The sequence below is a fragment of the Dasypus novemcinctus genome, chromosome 2, assembly GCF_030445035.2.
Source record: "Dasypus novemcinctus isolate mDasNov1 chromosome 2, mDasNov1.1.hap2, whole genome shotgun sequence".
Lineage (NCBI taxonomy): Eukaryota > Metazoa > Chordata > Mammalia > Cingulata > Dasypodidae > Dasypus > Dasypus novemcinctus.
The window spans coordinates 115,386,064-115,401,961 of NC_080674.1; positions in this window are offsets into that span (position 1 = coordinate 115,386,064).

A 15,898-nucleotide genomic window follows, 5' to 3' on the forward strand; every position below is an offset into this window, starting at 1 on the left:
TGTAAAAGCCAACCCATTTCTGGTATATTGCTCTCAGTAGCCTTTAGCAATCTAAAACAGTATCCATGTAGAATAGAATGGAAAATTACCCATACTACTCTCATATAAGCAAAGAAAATGTAGATTATATATTTCCTACAATGCTTCATATCTTTTTTCAATAATACCCATGCATTGTATAATTGAGAATGTAAATGAACAAAGAACAATTGAAAACAATCTTTAAACTTGCCAGTTACCATATCTCAGTCTTTTCTATTTGTATTCAGTAACTTTTCAAGATGGTGGCTGGGTATATAAAAGATGAGGCTTCAGTATTAGTCAGGTTCCTCTAGGGGAACAGAATCAACAAGAGATATCTGTCAATAGTATGTGATTCTATAAGAGTCTCTCATGCAGCCGTGGGGATGCACAAGTCTAGGTTCCACAGGTAGGGGCTCTGATGAAAGTCCAATGGAGGTTCTTGATGAGTTCTGGGAGATGCTGGCTGTCCAAAGATGAGCTGGGAAATTCTCACTCAATGCTGAAATCACTTCCTCTTTTAAGGCATTCAACTGATTAGGTTAAGGGCACTCATTGCTGATGGCAATCTCCCTGATTGATGTCATTATAACCAGCTATCTATGATTTACCACTGCAGTAAAGTCAATGATGACTAAAGTCCATAAATGCCCTTATATTACAGTTCACCCAGTGCTTGCTTGACCAAACAACTGGGCACAATTACCTGGCCAAGTTGACACAATAGCCTAACCATCACACCACATATCCTGTAAGTGTCTGATTTCCATGTTATATAAAGAGCTCATACAACTCAAAGATAAAAAGGACATGAAACACAATTAATGATTGGGCAAAGACTTGAATAGCCATTTTTCCAAAAATGGAGAAATGGGTCTAGATCCACAAGATGTTTGCTAGATTTTTGCATATATCAGTTTGGATCATGGGAGACAAGATATTTATCTCAGAATTATCTTAATTGTCCTAACTACCTATATCCCTTTTTGACAGTTTATAGCTCCTATGGTCCATTAGACACAGCTAAGTTCTGGGCTACCCCTAATAAAGGGGTTCTTAACCAAGGTACCATGGACCCCCAGGGTGTCCATGGGTAAAATTTAGGGAGTCTATGTATTTGGATGCCAAAATATTACACAAATATTTTCAATAACCTCTAATTTTTATTTAACATTTCCTTACACAAGTCTTAACAGAATTAAAAAATACCAGTGATTTTACTATCCATAGAAACCAGATGTTTTTACATCATATTACAGCTTTTGAAGCTATCTTAAAATATCATTTAAACTGATAATTATTAGATGTGTTGCTAAACTTTGTTTAATAAATTAATAACATAATATACATTATTGTATTTGAATATATTTTACAGTATTTTTATACCTATATTTCAGTCTCTTTGGCTTCCTTTGTAATTTTATGCATTTTATTTTATGCAGTTAAAAATATTTTCTGGTGAGTCTATGGGCTTTCCTAGACTACCAAAGGGGTTTTTCAGCTTTCCCAAGCTATGCCTGAGGAAGTATCAAACACATTTTATCAGACTGCCCATTCCTATCTGGATATATTTTATGACCCTTTCCCTCCAACTCACATAAAGCATCAACATCAGGATTCCATTCTGAAAGGATACCTCAGGGGTATATGTGTTGTCCCCTCTATCTTATCCCTGCTTTCATTCTCCTTCCCACACTCCATCAAGGCCACAAGGAGTTAATTTCCACTTCCTCTGTTTCAGGTCTTTGGGGGATCTCCACTATGTTGTAAACTCTTTTCTAAGCTACAATACCACTACCCTCATTATTTGGATTTATAATGGTGGAATGGTTGCCAGGGATCTGCTTTTAGAGAGAGATGAATTTCAAAAACCACATTGGCTTATCATTTTAAAAATATTGTCTCCATTACAGTTGTCCTCCAGTAAATATTTGTGCATTAAAAAAGGGCATTCATTGTAATTAAGATATCTCTCCCATTCATGGAAGGTGGAACGTATTTCTCCATCTGTGTTTCTCTCTCCTTCCCAGGTTCTTCACATTTAATCAGGTAAGCTGGGGTCTTGTATAAGATTCTAAACTCCCACCATTCAACAGCAGTGCTTTCTTCAAGGACCCTTACCTCTTATTGTCACTTGCCCATCCTCACCCCACTCTTCCCACTTAGCATATGGCAGGCTGAGCTTTCTTTAAGTGGGAAGAAACCTCTGATGTATCTCACACCATGAGAAAAGGAGTGGTTTGAGGCTGCCTCTGCTGAAGTGCGTGCTGGTACCCTACCCAAATCCTCTGCTATGTTCCTTTCTTCCAGCTTGCATCACTGAAGTCCACTGTCTAGACTTGTTATCTGACTCAAGAGAGATTTGGGTGCCAGCCAAGTTAAGCCATGTAAGGCCTTGCACCATCACTGCCCTCCCCAGTTCCTGGATTCCTGTGATCTCTAATGCTGGTCTTAGCTTCTACATGAATAGTGAAGGTTTACTTTTTGAAGAGTCCAATCACTTTCTAAAGAACACAGCTTTTCCAAATAAATAATTTGTCAAATCTTGTGAGGCACCATTTTCTATACCACTAAACAAACAAAACATTACCAATTAAACTCTACAGAAATGCTTTCATGACACATCCACATGACTCATAATTGGCCCTGCCAGTCAACTTATGGTTTGAAATTTTTTCATCCGTTCTGAAGGATTTGGCAATTTATCTTGTCTTCAGTTCCTCAAATCAGTGTGTGGTAGACTGTTTTTTTTTTTTAGCACATATATCTATGTGGTAGATTTCAAATCCATCCCCTGTTCTTTACTCCTGCCTAATAGACCCATTCCCTTTGTTATGGTATTTTGAGGTTCTTTCACCAAAGAAGCAAAGTACATTCCCCATCCCTTGACTTGGGGTTTGGCTACGTGTGATGATATTTTCATGTGTCTACTTGGGTGGATTACACTGGTGGGTTGAATTGTGTAGCTGAGATTGAACATGCTCTTGGTCTTGGTCCACATTCTGGTTTTGACTAGATATCTTCAAGATGTTACTTCCGTTAAGGTGTGGCCCAACTGAATCAGGGCAGCCTTAATCATTATTATTAGATTACTGCATGGGAGCAGCCAAAAGCTGGAAGTCAAAGGGACCTAGAATCTAAAGGAGAAGATGCCATAATGTGTGTGGGCATGGACAGAAAAGCCAAGAACCAGCATCACGCAGACAGCCTGAATGCCTCAGTCTTTTGGGAGAAAGCATTACTTTGCTGAACCTTCAATTTTGGACTTTCCCTAACCTTCAGTTTTGGACTTTCCCTAGCTTGCAAACATGAGCTAACAAATTCCTATTGTTCAAACAAACCCATTGTTTGGTATTTGTTTAAGCAGCTAGGAAACAAAAACACCTACATCCCTAGTTATTCAATAAGACCTTAACCCAGGGGTTGCTGTGGTTGTATTTTATAGTTGTGATTAAATTCCATAATCAGCTGAGTTTAAATAAGGGAGATTATTCTAGATAATCTGGTTGGGCCTATTCAATCAGTTGATAGGCCTTATAAGTGATTCCCCTTAAGAAGAAGAAATTTCAACTGTCAACTTCAGCTTCAGTCTGTCCCCAATTCTTCCAGCCTGCGCTTCTTGATATCCTGCCCTAAGGATTTCAGACTTGCTTAGTCAGCCTCCACAATCACACCAGACAATTCTTTGCCATTAATATCTTAATATATATTTCCTACTGGTTCCCCTTCTCTGGTTGAACCCTAACTGAACACCATGTGGCTTGTTTTGGCCAACAGAGTTGGTGGAATTGATACTGTATTAGTTCTAATCCTGGCCCTTAAGAGACCTTGAATGTTTTTACTTGTTCTTTTTGTTCTCTGCCATCACCATGAGAAGAAGGTGCTCAGCTGGCCTGCTGGTCCCAGGTGGAGGATGAGACATGTGTAGCAGATACATGAGCAGCTGGGACATCTAGTTGAATCCCACCGAGATCATCTGAATTCTATCTGACCTGTAAACACATGAATGATAATAAAGAGTTGTTTTAAGCCACAGAGTTTTGGAATGTTCTTATACAACATTATTGTAGCAATAGATAACTGATAAAAACAGTAACAAAATGTTACACAGATTCATCTGCTTGTGGATAGCTCCCTTTTAAGTTTCATAATTCACTTGTTGTTACTTTGCAAACAAGTATGAAGTTGCAGGTATTCTTCCAAGAATGAACACTTGGTTCAATAACATCCAATTTATGTTCTACTGTTCTGTTTTTTGCCTTTCTGCACACAAGAAAAACTTTTGTTTCTGGTCTAGATCATAGTGTGATTTTTTTGGAAAACATTTTAAATAGCAATGCAGCATAACTTGCAAAAGCCAATATAACTTGCAAAATCCAACAATACACATAGCTCAAGTGAAGTGAGGTCAGTTGTAAACAGCTATGAACAAGTTCATGCAGGTATTCACAGCAACAATCACATGACAACTGTGTTTGGCTGACAGCAGTTATAAAGTACTATCAATGAAAGGGTACATACTACTTTAAAGATGTTAAAATGTAAAACAAATGAATATGGTCTTAGAATCAATGGAAAATGGCATATCCTTGGTTGTTACATTGGCAGCCTGAGTTCTGTTGCTGGACATGGGGTGCTTTCCCTGGAACAGTTTCATTCTTTTCAAAATGCCTGATTCAAGAGAGGCCTTAGGGTAACTTTCTATGTTGCTTCCATTCTTCCATCTGCTGAGTACCCTTTAGGCCCTGCTGTTTACTCTTTTGCTTCAGGGTAGGAATGGCCTCTAAGTTTGGATGATGTTTCTCTCTAGTTTAAATGAGGGATTTGGAATCAGTTTCTGGTACATACTTCCAACTTTAGATGCAGGCAAAAAGAGTATTTCAAGACCCAAGATGTTAACAAACACTGCTCTGGTCTCTGGCCAAAGACCTCAGGGCTAAGAGGTGAATGGGCAAAGAGACATGTCCAAGGAAAGCCTATGCCCCTTCCCAACTATTGCATGTTTTGAGTACCTGGGAAGATACATTGTTTATGTCTGCATCCTTTGACTTGAGGGGTGGGCAAGGGCTATACAGGTACAGAGGGAGCTCTGTCACATGGTCTAGGCTAATAAAAAGCATGTGCCTGTGGCATCTTATGGTGCAGGAAGAGGCAGGTGCTGGAAAGGGAAGGAGATGGGCCAGAGCTTTTTTCCCTACCCTTCCAGGTTCCAGCATGGAACTCCATGATAATTTTAAATTTGAACCTGGCCTTCTGGCTCATTGAAAAGGTACAGCTTTCAAAGTAAAAGAAGACAGTGTCTTTTATTTAACAATTAGTGAGATTTGTACCATATATTTATACATATGGTGCTTGGACCTCTAGTTGTATCCTTCTCCCAGGTTCCACAAATGTTCAGTGTCAGCACATGGCTTAGGAATACTGGAGGATCCCATGTGTAGTAGGATTAAAAGTTTACATACACTATCTTCAAATGTATCAAAACTGTACCTTATCTCCCCCCACTCCAATAACTTATTTGATTTTCTTCTCTAATCCTCACTCATTTGAGTAACAGAAGGGTGGAAGATTTAGACTTCCAGTTTGAATTGGATGGTTTGTTTCTTCAGGCAATTTTGAAATTTAATATTTTATCACTCCCCTCACATATACTCTTAATAATGTTTTAGTTTCCTAGGCTGCTTAAAGCAACTACAATGAAATGGTTCAGCTTGAACTATGGGACTTTATTAGCATAAAAAGTTCAAGGCACCATAAACACCATAAAGGTGATGCTGTCTTTCTGAAGACTGGCTGCTGGTGATCCTCTGCCATGTGGCAAAGTACATGACAGAGTCTGCTGATCTCTTCCTTCTCTTCTGGGTTTCATTGATTTCAGTTTCTTTCTTCTGTGTCACCTTCTCTCTCTCTCTCTCTCTCTCTCTCTTTCTATCTCTCTCTCTGTCCATGCAATTTATCACGGACTCCAGTAAATAGGATTAAGTTCCATCCTGAATAAGGTGGGTCACAACTTAATTGAAGTAGCCTCATCAAAATATCCTACTTACAATGAGTTCACATCCACAGGAATGGGTTAGACTTAAGCTTGTGCTTGTCTAGGGTACATACAGCTTCACTAATAATAATAATAATAATTATAAATGACTGGAATTTATTGAAACTCTTCTAGATATTGTACTAAGTATTTCACTTATATATACTCATTTAACATTCACACAACAAAGCAAGCTTTTGTTATTACCTCATATTAAAAAATGGGGAGAAAGGATGTGGCCCAAGCAGAAGAGCACCTGTTTCCTATATTGGAGGTCCCAGGTTCAGTTCCTGGTGCGTCCTAGAAAAAAACAAAAACAAACAACCAAAAACAAATGATAAAACCAACAAAGGGGAGCTGATGTGGCTTGGTGGTTCAGTAGTTGAGCACCAGCTTCCCATATACAAGGTCTTGGGTTCAATCCCCAGACCCTGGTACTTAAAAAGAAAAAAAAAAGTTGAATGGTTGGCATTCAGAGAGTTTAATCAACTTGGCAGGCAGACTCACTTTATAATGCTGTTCTGCCTCTCCAAGATGGTATCTGTAAGTACTGTCTGTTTCTTGGAATATTATATTAGGCCCCTTTCTGAGATCCTCTCAGCATATGGAAACTGTTTCATCTCTGGCCCTCCCCAAACAGGATGGAGGGTTGAGGAATACTATCTCAGGCTCATCCATCCAGACACCTCCTGTGCAAATTCAGCAATAGCATCCCTGTGCCATGCTGCATAGGAAGGATGTGAAGTTTTCCTAGAAGACTGCATTCTTCCAGATGATCCTAGGGGCAGCTTGCCTTCAGCAAACCTGATGATTCCAGCTCTCCCCCGTACCTCATTTAGATGTTTACATAGGGTTACATTTCCAGCATGGAAATAGGGACACATGTATTGGACACACATATTCCCTGGAAATTTTTCATACTTTTTTCCAGGGAATCCAATGGTGCAGTGTCTACGTCCTTCATTTTTCTGCCCATAAGAGACATCCCCTTTCTTGTTCCTTTTTGATATTAAATTCACCACTCACTTTCCTTTCTAGTACTATAATATTTAAAAATGGTGATCCAGAAACATGACTTTTGGGGAAAAAAGAGTGAAACTAAGTTAATATTTGTGAAATATTACCTTGTTACATCCTGTGTCCCATCTCCTTAGTGTTTTGGTTTTAGAACCTTTCAATGAGATACAGAAATGAGATGCCCAACCAATCCATTAAATTTTCAAGGGCGCTATTATATATGTGAGAAACAGTGGTCATTTCTTACTCCCTCAAAAAGGAATATGATTTTAACATTAAAAGCACAAGTCAATAGAAGAATTAATTTCATCTGATACTGGAGACAGAATTTTTCTTTCATGCTTCTTAAAGCAGGACATAATTGGGAATTCAACCCTGAACAATCCCAGATCTTAAAAATATTGTTAAAGGAGAGCTACTGCCAAATCCAATCACACCTATTTTCCTTGTCATTAATATGGCAGCTACAAAGTAAATGAAAGCCACTGAAATACCTATAAGTGCCTATTGTGGCATCTCCATTGCACCCCTTTTTAAATTTCTACTTTCCTTGCTTAAGTTGAAAGCAATCATAACCATTTATAAGTAGATTATGTGCCATTTTCACTGAGAAGAAAGAAATCAATGCCACTGCATTGGCATTGTAAAAATATTAAAATGTAAAAAAAAAAATTGTAAAAAAAAATACAATTGTAAAAATACAGTGGTCAAAATCTTTCTCTTATTTGAACAGAGCAGCAATGAAAAGAACAGAACATTCTGTAGCATACATTTATGTTTATTTGTATTTATAATTCACTTTTTTCCAACAAAATTTACAACAGCTAGGTAAATTATGAGGAATATTTGGGTTTGCTTTTACTTTTATCAAGTAAATTTCATGTTTTATGAAGTTTTAAATCTTTCAAATGGAAAGATATTAGATCCATCTTGGTTTTATATCGTAGTTTATCCAAGGTATTAGATTTAAGATGAAATCTTTTCAGCTTCTAAATCACAGTTATATAAGTTCTTAGTGAAACATACTAAACCTTTAGTGTATTAAATATCAGTTTTTAAAAATAGAGCTCATTTTATTTTAGACATACATTTTAAAGCATTAGAAATTAGGCTACAATAACTTCCTACTATTCTTAGGGAAAAAATCGAAGCCTGTAACCATGTCTTCCGTGGCCTGACACGATCTGGTCAAGATTTACTTCCCCAATTCTCTTCTCTATCCCACTCAGACCTACTATTCTCCAACGCCAAGGGCTTTTTCCTTGAATGTGCTAAGCTTACTCTTATACTGTCTGGATAGGCTGAGCTGTGCTGCTATAATATATAACTCCAAAAAATAAAAATCTTAAAACAGCAGAGGCTTTTTCTGTCTCATGTTCATCATCTGATTCTGGAATCAAGGGTGACAGAGGACTCCCCGTCTTAGACATTAATTATTATCCTGAAGGGAAAAAAAGAAGTTCTGAAACTTTTCAAGCCAATAAGTAAGTGCTTTGTCCCAGAAGTGACACACTCTTTGCATTCACAATTCATTGCCATAACTAGTGAGATGACCCACCACATTGGGCTAGAAAGTACAATGCTACTATGTATCTAGAAGGAGGAAGAAGCAGAAGAACTTAGTAAAAAAGCACAAATGGCTGCCACAGGGATTTTTCACTTGCTGTGAACACTGCCTGGAATGCTCTGTCCCCTCAAGGGCAAAGGACTCACTCTCTCACTTCATTCCAGATGTTTGCCCAAGTCCTTGGAGTGAGCATCCCTGGTGACTCCATCTACAGCAGACCTGCCCACATTGGTATCACCTTCCCCTGTTATTTTTACTCCTCACTTGTCCCTATCTGAAATTATATAATATTTTTATTTACTTGTTTTATACATAGACACAGACTTGCATGACATTCCCATTACTTTTCACTACTGAATGGAACAATTAAAGTGATATTGTTGGAATGTCAGATCCAAAAAGCAGAGTCAAAGGATGTGTAAGACCTCAGAAGGTGGTTCCATGCAAGGCTGGATCTGGGGAAGGGTAGATAGTGAAGTATCTCTCTGAGGGAGCTGTTACCCATGAGCCAGTCTTATTGTCCCTTTTATTTCCTCTATAATTGTCCCATTTGCTGTGACTGGGAAATATGATATTTTAAATTTGGAGGCTAAAGTAATGGCTAACATTTTGGAGGACTTACTGTGTGCCAACCTCTTTCCTAAGTGCTTTACATCACATAGTCACTTTTTAAAAAATTCCACACCAGTTTATTGAGTTTATTTTTCTCCTTATCTCAAGAGCTTCTTAAGGTTTTAAAAAAATTTTGTTAATTAATTTTATTTTCTTTTTAAAGAAGTTTTAGATTACATAAATGTTACATAAAAAATATAAGGAATTTCCATATGCCCCACTCCCTCCCCCTTCCACACTTTCCCACATCAGTGACATCCTTCATTAGCGTAGTACATTTGTTACAATTGATGAACACATATTGAAGCATTTCTACTAACCATGAATTACAGTATACATTATAGTTTACACTCTCTCCTGTACAGTTTTGTAAGTTATGACAAAATATACAATGGCCTGTATCTGTCACAGCAATATCATGCAGAAAAAATCCAAAGTCACAAAAATGCCCCCATATTATACCTATTCTTCCCTCTCCCATCCCTTAGAACCTCTGGAGGCCATTATCTTTATGTCAATGACAAAAGTTCTTCCATTGCTAGAATAATAATTGGTCTAGTAAAAATAATAATAAGCCTACTTTAGCCCATTGTTCATTCCCCAATCTTGAGGATTTGGGGATGGTGATGCCCACTCTGCTAGCGGGATTAGATCCAATGGGACAGACGGATGGAGCTATCTTGCTTGCAGTTGTAGACACTCTCTGTTCCTTTGGATGGATGTTGTCGTCATCATCTCCTTTTTAGTTGTACTGGGTGAGTCCAATAGACTGGAGATTAGGTGCTGCAACTCGTTGAAATTCAGGGCTTAACTGGCACATGGACGAATCAAAGATTTAAGTCTCTGGGACATATATTTATCAGGTATAGTGTTAATTATAGGCTCAAATAAAAGGGGCAGAAGAGCCCTGTGTAGAGAACCCAGAGTCTAACTCTATTACACTGGGGAGCATAAATTCCACTGACAAGGTGCTGAATTCCTGAACTGTCTGCCCTGCTTATCATTTCTAGATGTCTCTAGAGCCCTCAAGAGCCCTTCACTCTTAATGACAATCCTATGAGGTAGATACTACTCTTATTCCCATGTTATAAAGGAAGAATGTAAGACCCAAAGAGATTAAGTGACTTGATTAAAGTCACTATGGCAGTGATGGCAGAGTCAAGATTCAAACTCAGGCAGTTTGGTTCCAGGGTTCACATTAAACACTTTTATAAACTGTGTATTTTTATCTTTAAACTGATGGTTTAGAAACAATGCCACATATCCATGGTTATGTGTTTTGATGTCAGTCACAATGGGGCTAAACTATATTTTGTTTCAGATATGCAATATATGATACTCAAGTGCTTTGAATTCATAACAGAAATCCAAACCCCTGAGCAGAGGGCAAGCTCTCTGAGGGCAGGACTCTGACTTGCTCACCATTGTATTCCCAGCACTGCAATGCATGGTAGGAAGAAACTACTCTAATGAATAACATAAAGGTATCAACTTCTCTAAAGACAAGTTTTTAATTTTATATATGAGCATGTGTGGCTCAAGCAGTTGAGCACCCACCTCCTAATGAGAGGTTCTGGGTTTGGTTCCCAGTGCCTCCTGGAAAAACAAACAACAAGCAAAACAAATGGAAAAAAACAACGTTGGGAATCTGACATGGCTCAGTGGTTGAGTGACATCTTCTCATATATGAGATCCTTGGTTCAATCCCTGGCCTCATTACCTAGAAAAAAGAAAAGAAAAGAAAAGAAAAGAAAAAAAAAGAAAAGAAAAGAAAAGAAAAGAAAAGAAAAGAAAAGAAAAGAAAGAAAAGAAAAGAAAAGAAAAGAAAAGAAAAGAAAAGAAAAGAAAAGAAAAGAAAAGAAAAGGATCCTAAGCACTCATTAATATCATCCATTCATCCACTCATACCATTTGTGTAATAATTCCAGAAATATGAATTGAGACTTGCTATGTGCTAGGCACTGTTGTAGATTCCGAGCAAAATACAGTATTGAATAAGTAACACAAGACAAGATAGCTTGAGTAAACTACGTTGTAATATCTAGTTCACTTCTCAAATATATGTCTCCAAGCCCAGAGGCACAGACAAGGTTGCATCTACAAGCTTGTTGTTGATAACACAGTCTCTTTTCTCAGGCACCTTCTTAATAAAACCATCACTGTTCTTATGAGGTAGAAAGTGCTAAATATTACCAGTATTATACTGATTGAGAAATGGTATAGATATGAGTAGGAATCCTGAAACTCCTGAGATAGAATTCAAGGTTTGGCTTTAACTTATTTGGATCTTAGCTCTAACTGCAACAATTACAAAAAATGTTTTAAAGAAACTGAAGCTTTTACAGTTTTCCAACCTTTCAATAGCAGCCAGTCTAATAGGTGTGACATGATATCTCATGTGGTTTTGATTTGCGTTTTCCTCATTGCCAGTGATGTTGAACATTTTTTCATTGTGTTTCTTCACCATTTCTATTTCTTCTTTGGATATTTGTTTTTTCAAGTCTTTTGCCCATTTTTAAATTGGATACTTTGTCTTTTTATTGTTGAATTGAATGATCTCCTTATATAGCATAGATATTAAACCCTTATCAGATATGTGGTTGCCAAATATTTTCTTCTATTGAGTCGGCTGTCTTTTCACCCTTTTGTCAAAATCCACTGAGGTGTCAAAGTGTTGAAGTTTGAGGAGGTCACATTTATCTATTTTTACTTTTGTTGCTCACACTTTGGCTGTAAGGTTTAAGAAACTACAGCCTAACACAAGATCTTGAAGATATTTTCCTACATTTCCTTCTAGGAGTTTTATAGTTATTTTTTAATATTTAAGTCCTTGATTCATTTTGAGTTAATTTTTGCATAAGGTGTAATTAGGGGACCTCTTTCTTCCTTTTGGATATGGATATCCAATTCTCCCAGCGCTATTTGTTGAACACTGTTCTGGCCCAGCAGGGTGGGCTTAACAGCCTTGTGAAAAATGACTTGGCTATAGATGTAAGGATCAATTTCTGAGTTCTCAATTTCGTTCCATTGGCCAATCTTTCTGTCTTTATGCCAGTACCATGCTGTTTTTACCACTGTAGCTAAGTAATATGTTTTAAAGTCAGGAAGTGTGTGCCCTCTAACTTTGTTCTTCTTTTTAAAGACATTTTTGTCTATTCAAGTTCCCTTACCCTTCTAAATAAATTTGATTATTGGCTTTTCAATTTCTGCAGAAAAAGGCTGTTGGGATTTTTATTAGGATTGCATTGAATCTATTGGAGAGGATATGTAGAGATAGGAATGCTTATTCACTGTTGGTGGGAATATAGAATGGTACAGACACTGTGGAGGACTATTTGGCAGTTCCTAAGGAAGTGGAATATAGACTTGCCACGGAACCCAGCTATACCACTGCAAGGTATGTAGCCAGAATAACTGTGAACAGTGATACGAACAGATGTCTGCACACCAATGTTCACAGCAGCATTATTCACAATAGCCAAAATTTGGGAACAACCCAGGTGTCCATCAACTGATGAATGGATAAACAAATTGTGGAGTATAAGCACAATGGGATGTTATGCAGTGGTACAAAGAAATGAATTTGTGAAACATATAACAACATGGATGAACCTGGTGGACATCATACTGAGTGAAGCAAGTCAGACACAAAAGGACAAATACTGTGTGATGGTGCTATTATGAACTAAATATATTATGCGAAGTATAAATATATTATGTGAAATATGAATATGGGTAGAATTGCATATATACCATTTTTCTTTGAAGATGAACAAATGTAAGTTAATCCTACAAAATGTTAATATCAGACCAAGAAACAAACATTATAGTAAGTGAAGGAGACTAGACACAGTATTACATATTGTATGATTCCATTTATGTAAAATGTAAATATAAATTGATTTATAAAGATGAAATAAGATTAGTGGTTATGTAGGTCTGAGGAAGGAATGCTAAGGGGTGTGAAGTCTTTCTTTTTGGAGTAATGAAATTGTTCTAAAATGTTTGAGAAGATGAATGTACAACACTGTGATTATATTGAAAGCCATTGATTATACACCTTGGGTAGAATAGCCAGAAACAGCAACTATGTACAATGGGGGAAGCATAGAGAGATTGAGAGGTGAGGAATTTTCTCATTTTTTTGTCTGTCTGTTTTTTCATTATCATTGAAATAATGAAAATTTTCTAATAATGACTTAAGTGATGAATGCACAACTATGTAATTATAGCAAATACCCCTGATTGTACACTTTGGATAAATTGCATGCTTTATTAAGATGTATCCTTGGGGGGGTGGGGGTGAATGGGGGCCTCCTATTTTTTGAATATTTTTTTTTAAATGAATTTAAAAAAAGAAAAAAAAAAGATGTATCCATAAAACTGATTTGTTAAAAAAAACAAACAAACCTGAAGCTTGATGACTAATGAAACTTGTCAATGAAATAAAATCAAGGAATAGACAAAAATCCTCCATTTGCCTAAATTGCATATCTCCCCCAGGACACAGAAATGTTAGAGCTTCAGATTTTTCCCATTGGATACTCTTCTGCTTCCCAGATACAATAGATTCTTCTCAAACTCTTTTAATCATAATTGTAGAAGGAGATGAATATGGTGCAGCATCTGATTATTTATTATGGAATGATTAGTAAGAAGAAAGCTTAACCTAAATTTGTACCATCAATTCATCCTCAAAACTTCTAGCTTTACATCTATGTTTTTAGTATATATTCATAAATGGCTTTATATCTTTGGATGGAGAGAGCCTCAAATGGTACTATGATATGATAGGCAGACCTCCAAGGTGGGCCTGGAAAATATTTCTGATATTTCACTAATTATCGGAGAGAGTGTCGTATGCTTAAGAGCTCATGAGCCTTTACTTATAACAATGTATTAGCATGGTAATCTCAAAAAGCCTGTTCACTTCAACAGTTTTGTTGCATTGAGTGAGCTAATGACTATCGTACATTTAGTTTGGTGGACTGAAAGTTTTGTTTTCTCATACAGAAAATGAGAGTATTAGATTATGAATTTGAAGATCTTATTCTAGCTCTAACTTTGCAGGAGCTCTTTCATTCACTATTATCTTCCAATTCACATGTGTGAGAATTCTGTGTTGGCTCCAAGAACTGTAATTGGCTTTCAAGTTCTTTTTTTTATTTATTTAAAGATTTATTTATTTATTTCTCTCCTTCCCCCCACCCCAGTTGTCTGTTCTCTGTGTCTATTTGCTGTGTCTTCTTCATCTGCTTTTGTTGTTGTCAGCGACATGGAAATCTGTGTTTCTTTTTGTTGCATCATCTTGTTGTGTCAGCTTTCCGTGTGTGCAGCACCATTCCTGGGCAGGCTGCACTTTCTTTCGCGCTGGGCGGCTCTCCTTAGGGGTGCACTCCTTGCGCATGGGGCTCCCCTACGCGGGGGACACCCTGCGTGGCAGGGCACTCCTTGCGCGCATCAGCACTGCGCATGGGCCAGCTGCACACGGGTCAAGGAGGCCCGGGGTTTGAACCACGGACCTCCCATGTGGTAGACGGACGCTCTAACCACTGGGCCAAGGTTGCCACCCTCAAGTTCCTTTTTGAGGGGCTTCAAACATCATTTGGTAATTAAAAGGTAACTGATATTAGGTTTATTTTTACCCTGCTCCCAACATCAGGAATGGGGAATAATTAATGATGGTTTAACTTCATTGAAAAACTATTCTAATGCCATTTCTCACCATTGTACCTTTTTTATTTGGCTTTCATTTTGACTGGGACTACTAGGAAGCTACCTAAGGTCTGTATTCTTGAGAATTTAGGTCTTACCCAAATTCAAATTTCTAATGAAATGATTATGTATTTCCATACAAAGAGACTTGAGAACAAATCTAAACATTAAAAGCATTATTGGATTGCCAATAGCTATGTGTAAGAAGTTACGTCTATAGTGCAAGTTTTGAAATAATTGAAATAATTCTACCCTATTCATTAATTCATAAAAGAAGGTATCCCTTTTCTAAAATAGAATAAATTTGGGTAATTTAATTGGAAATGTCGATACCACTAAGATCCTCCAACTAAATTATGCTTTGGAAATGTGATCCTTTTTATTTTTGGCTTTCCAAGAAGGCAGGAATAAAAAAATAACAAGGTACTAGGTATTATGTAAATAGGTCCCTTAACTGGAATGATTGGAGGGAAAAGTGAGTTTGAACAACATTAAAGCCAAATTATCCTTGAAATCTATGTCACATGAAAAATGCATGTTGCTCAAAAGTAACCAAATCATCAACAGAATTTGCAAAACTATATAAATACATGAATTTATGTTATGGAAGATGATATTTAAAATGAGTTTTGCTCTAAGTTTCCAAACACATTCTGTATGCCAGAGAAAATAGCAAGAATTAGTTTAAGGATCCTTACAAATATTTTAAGTCTCAAGTGGCCAACCTAAGGCTGAGGAGTACAGTGTGGGCTGAATTTATTACTAGACATGTCTTTTCTGTCCAGGCATTGGTAGAGCATGTTTCATGACTCCCTACCTTCATCTGTATTTAGACCACAGGCGAGGTGAAAAATGCCATCTATTAATCACATGTAAAGCAAATAGGGACTGTATTATGAGGGTTCTCTAGGGAAACAGAATCAACAAGAGAT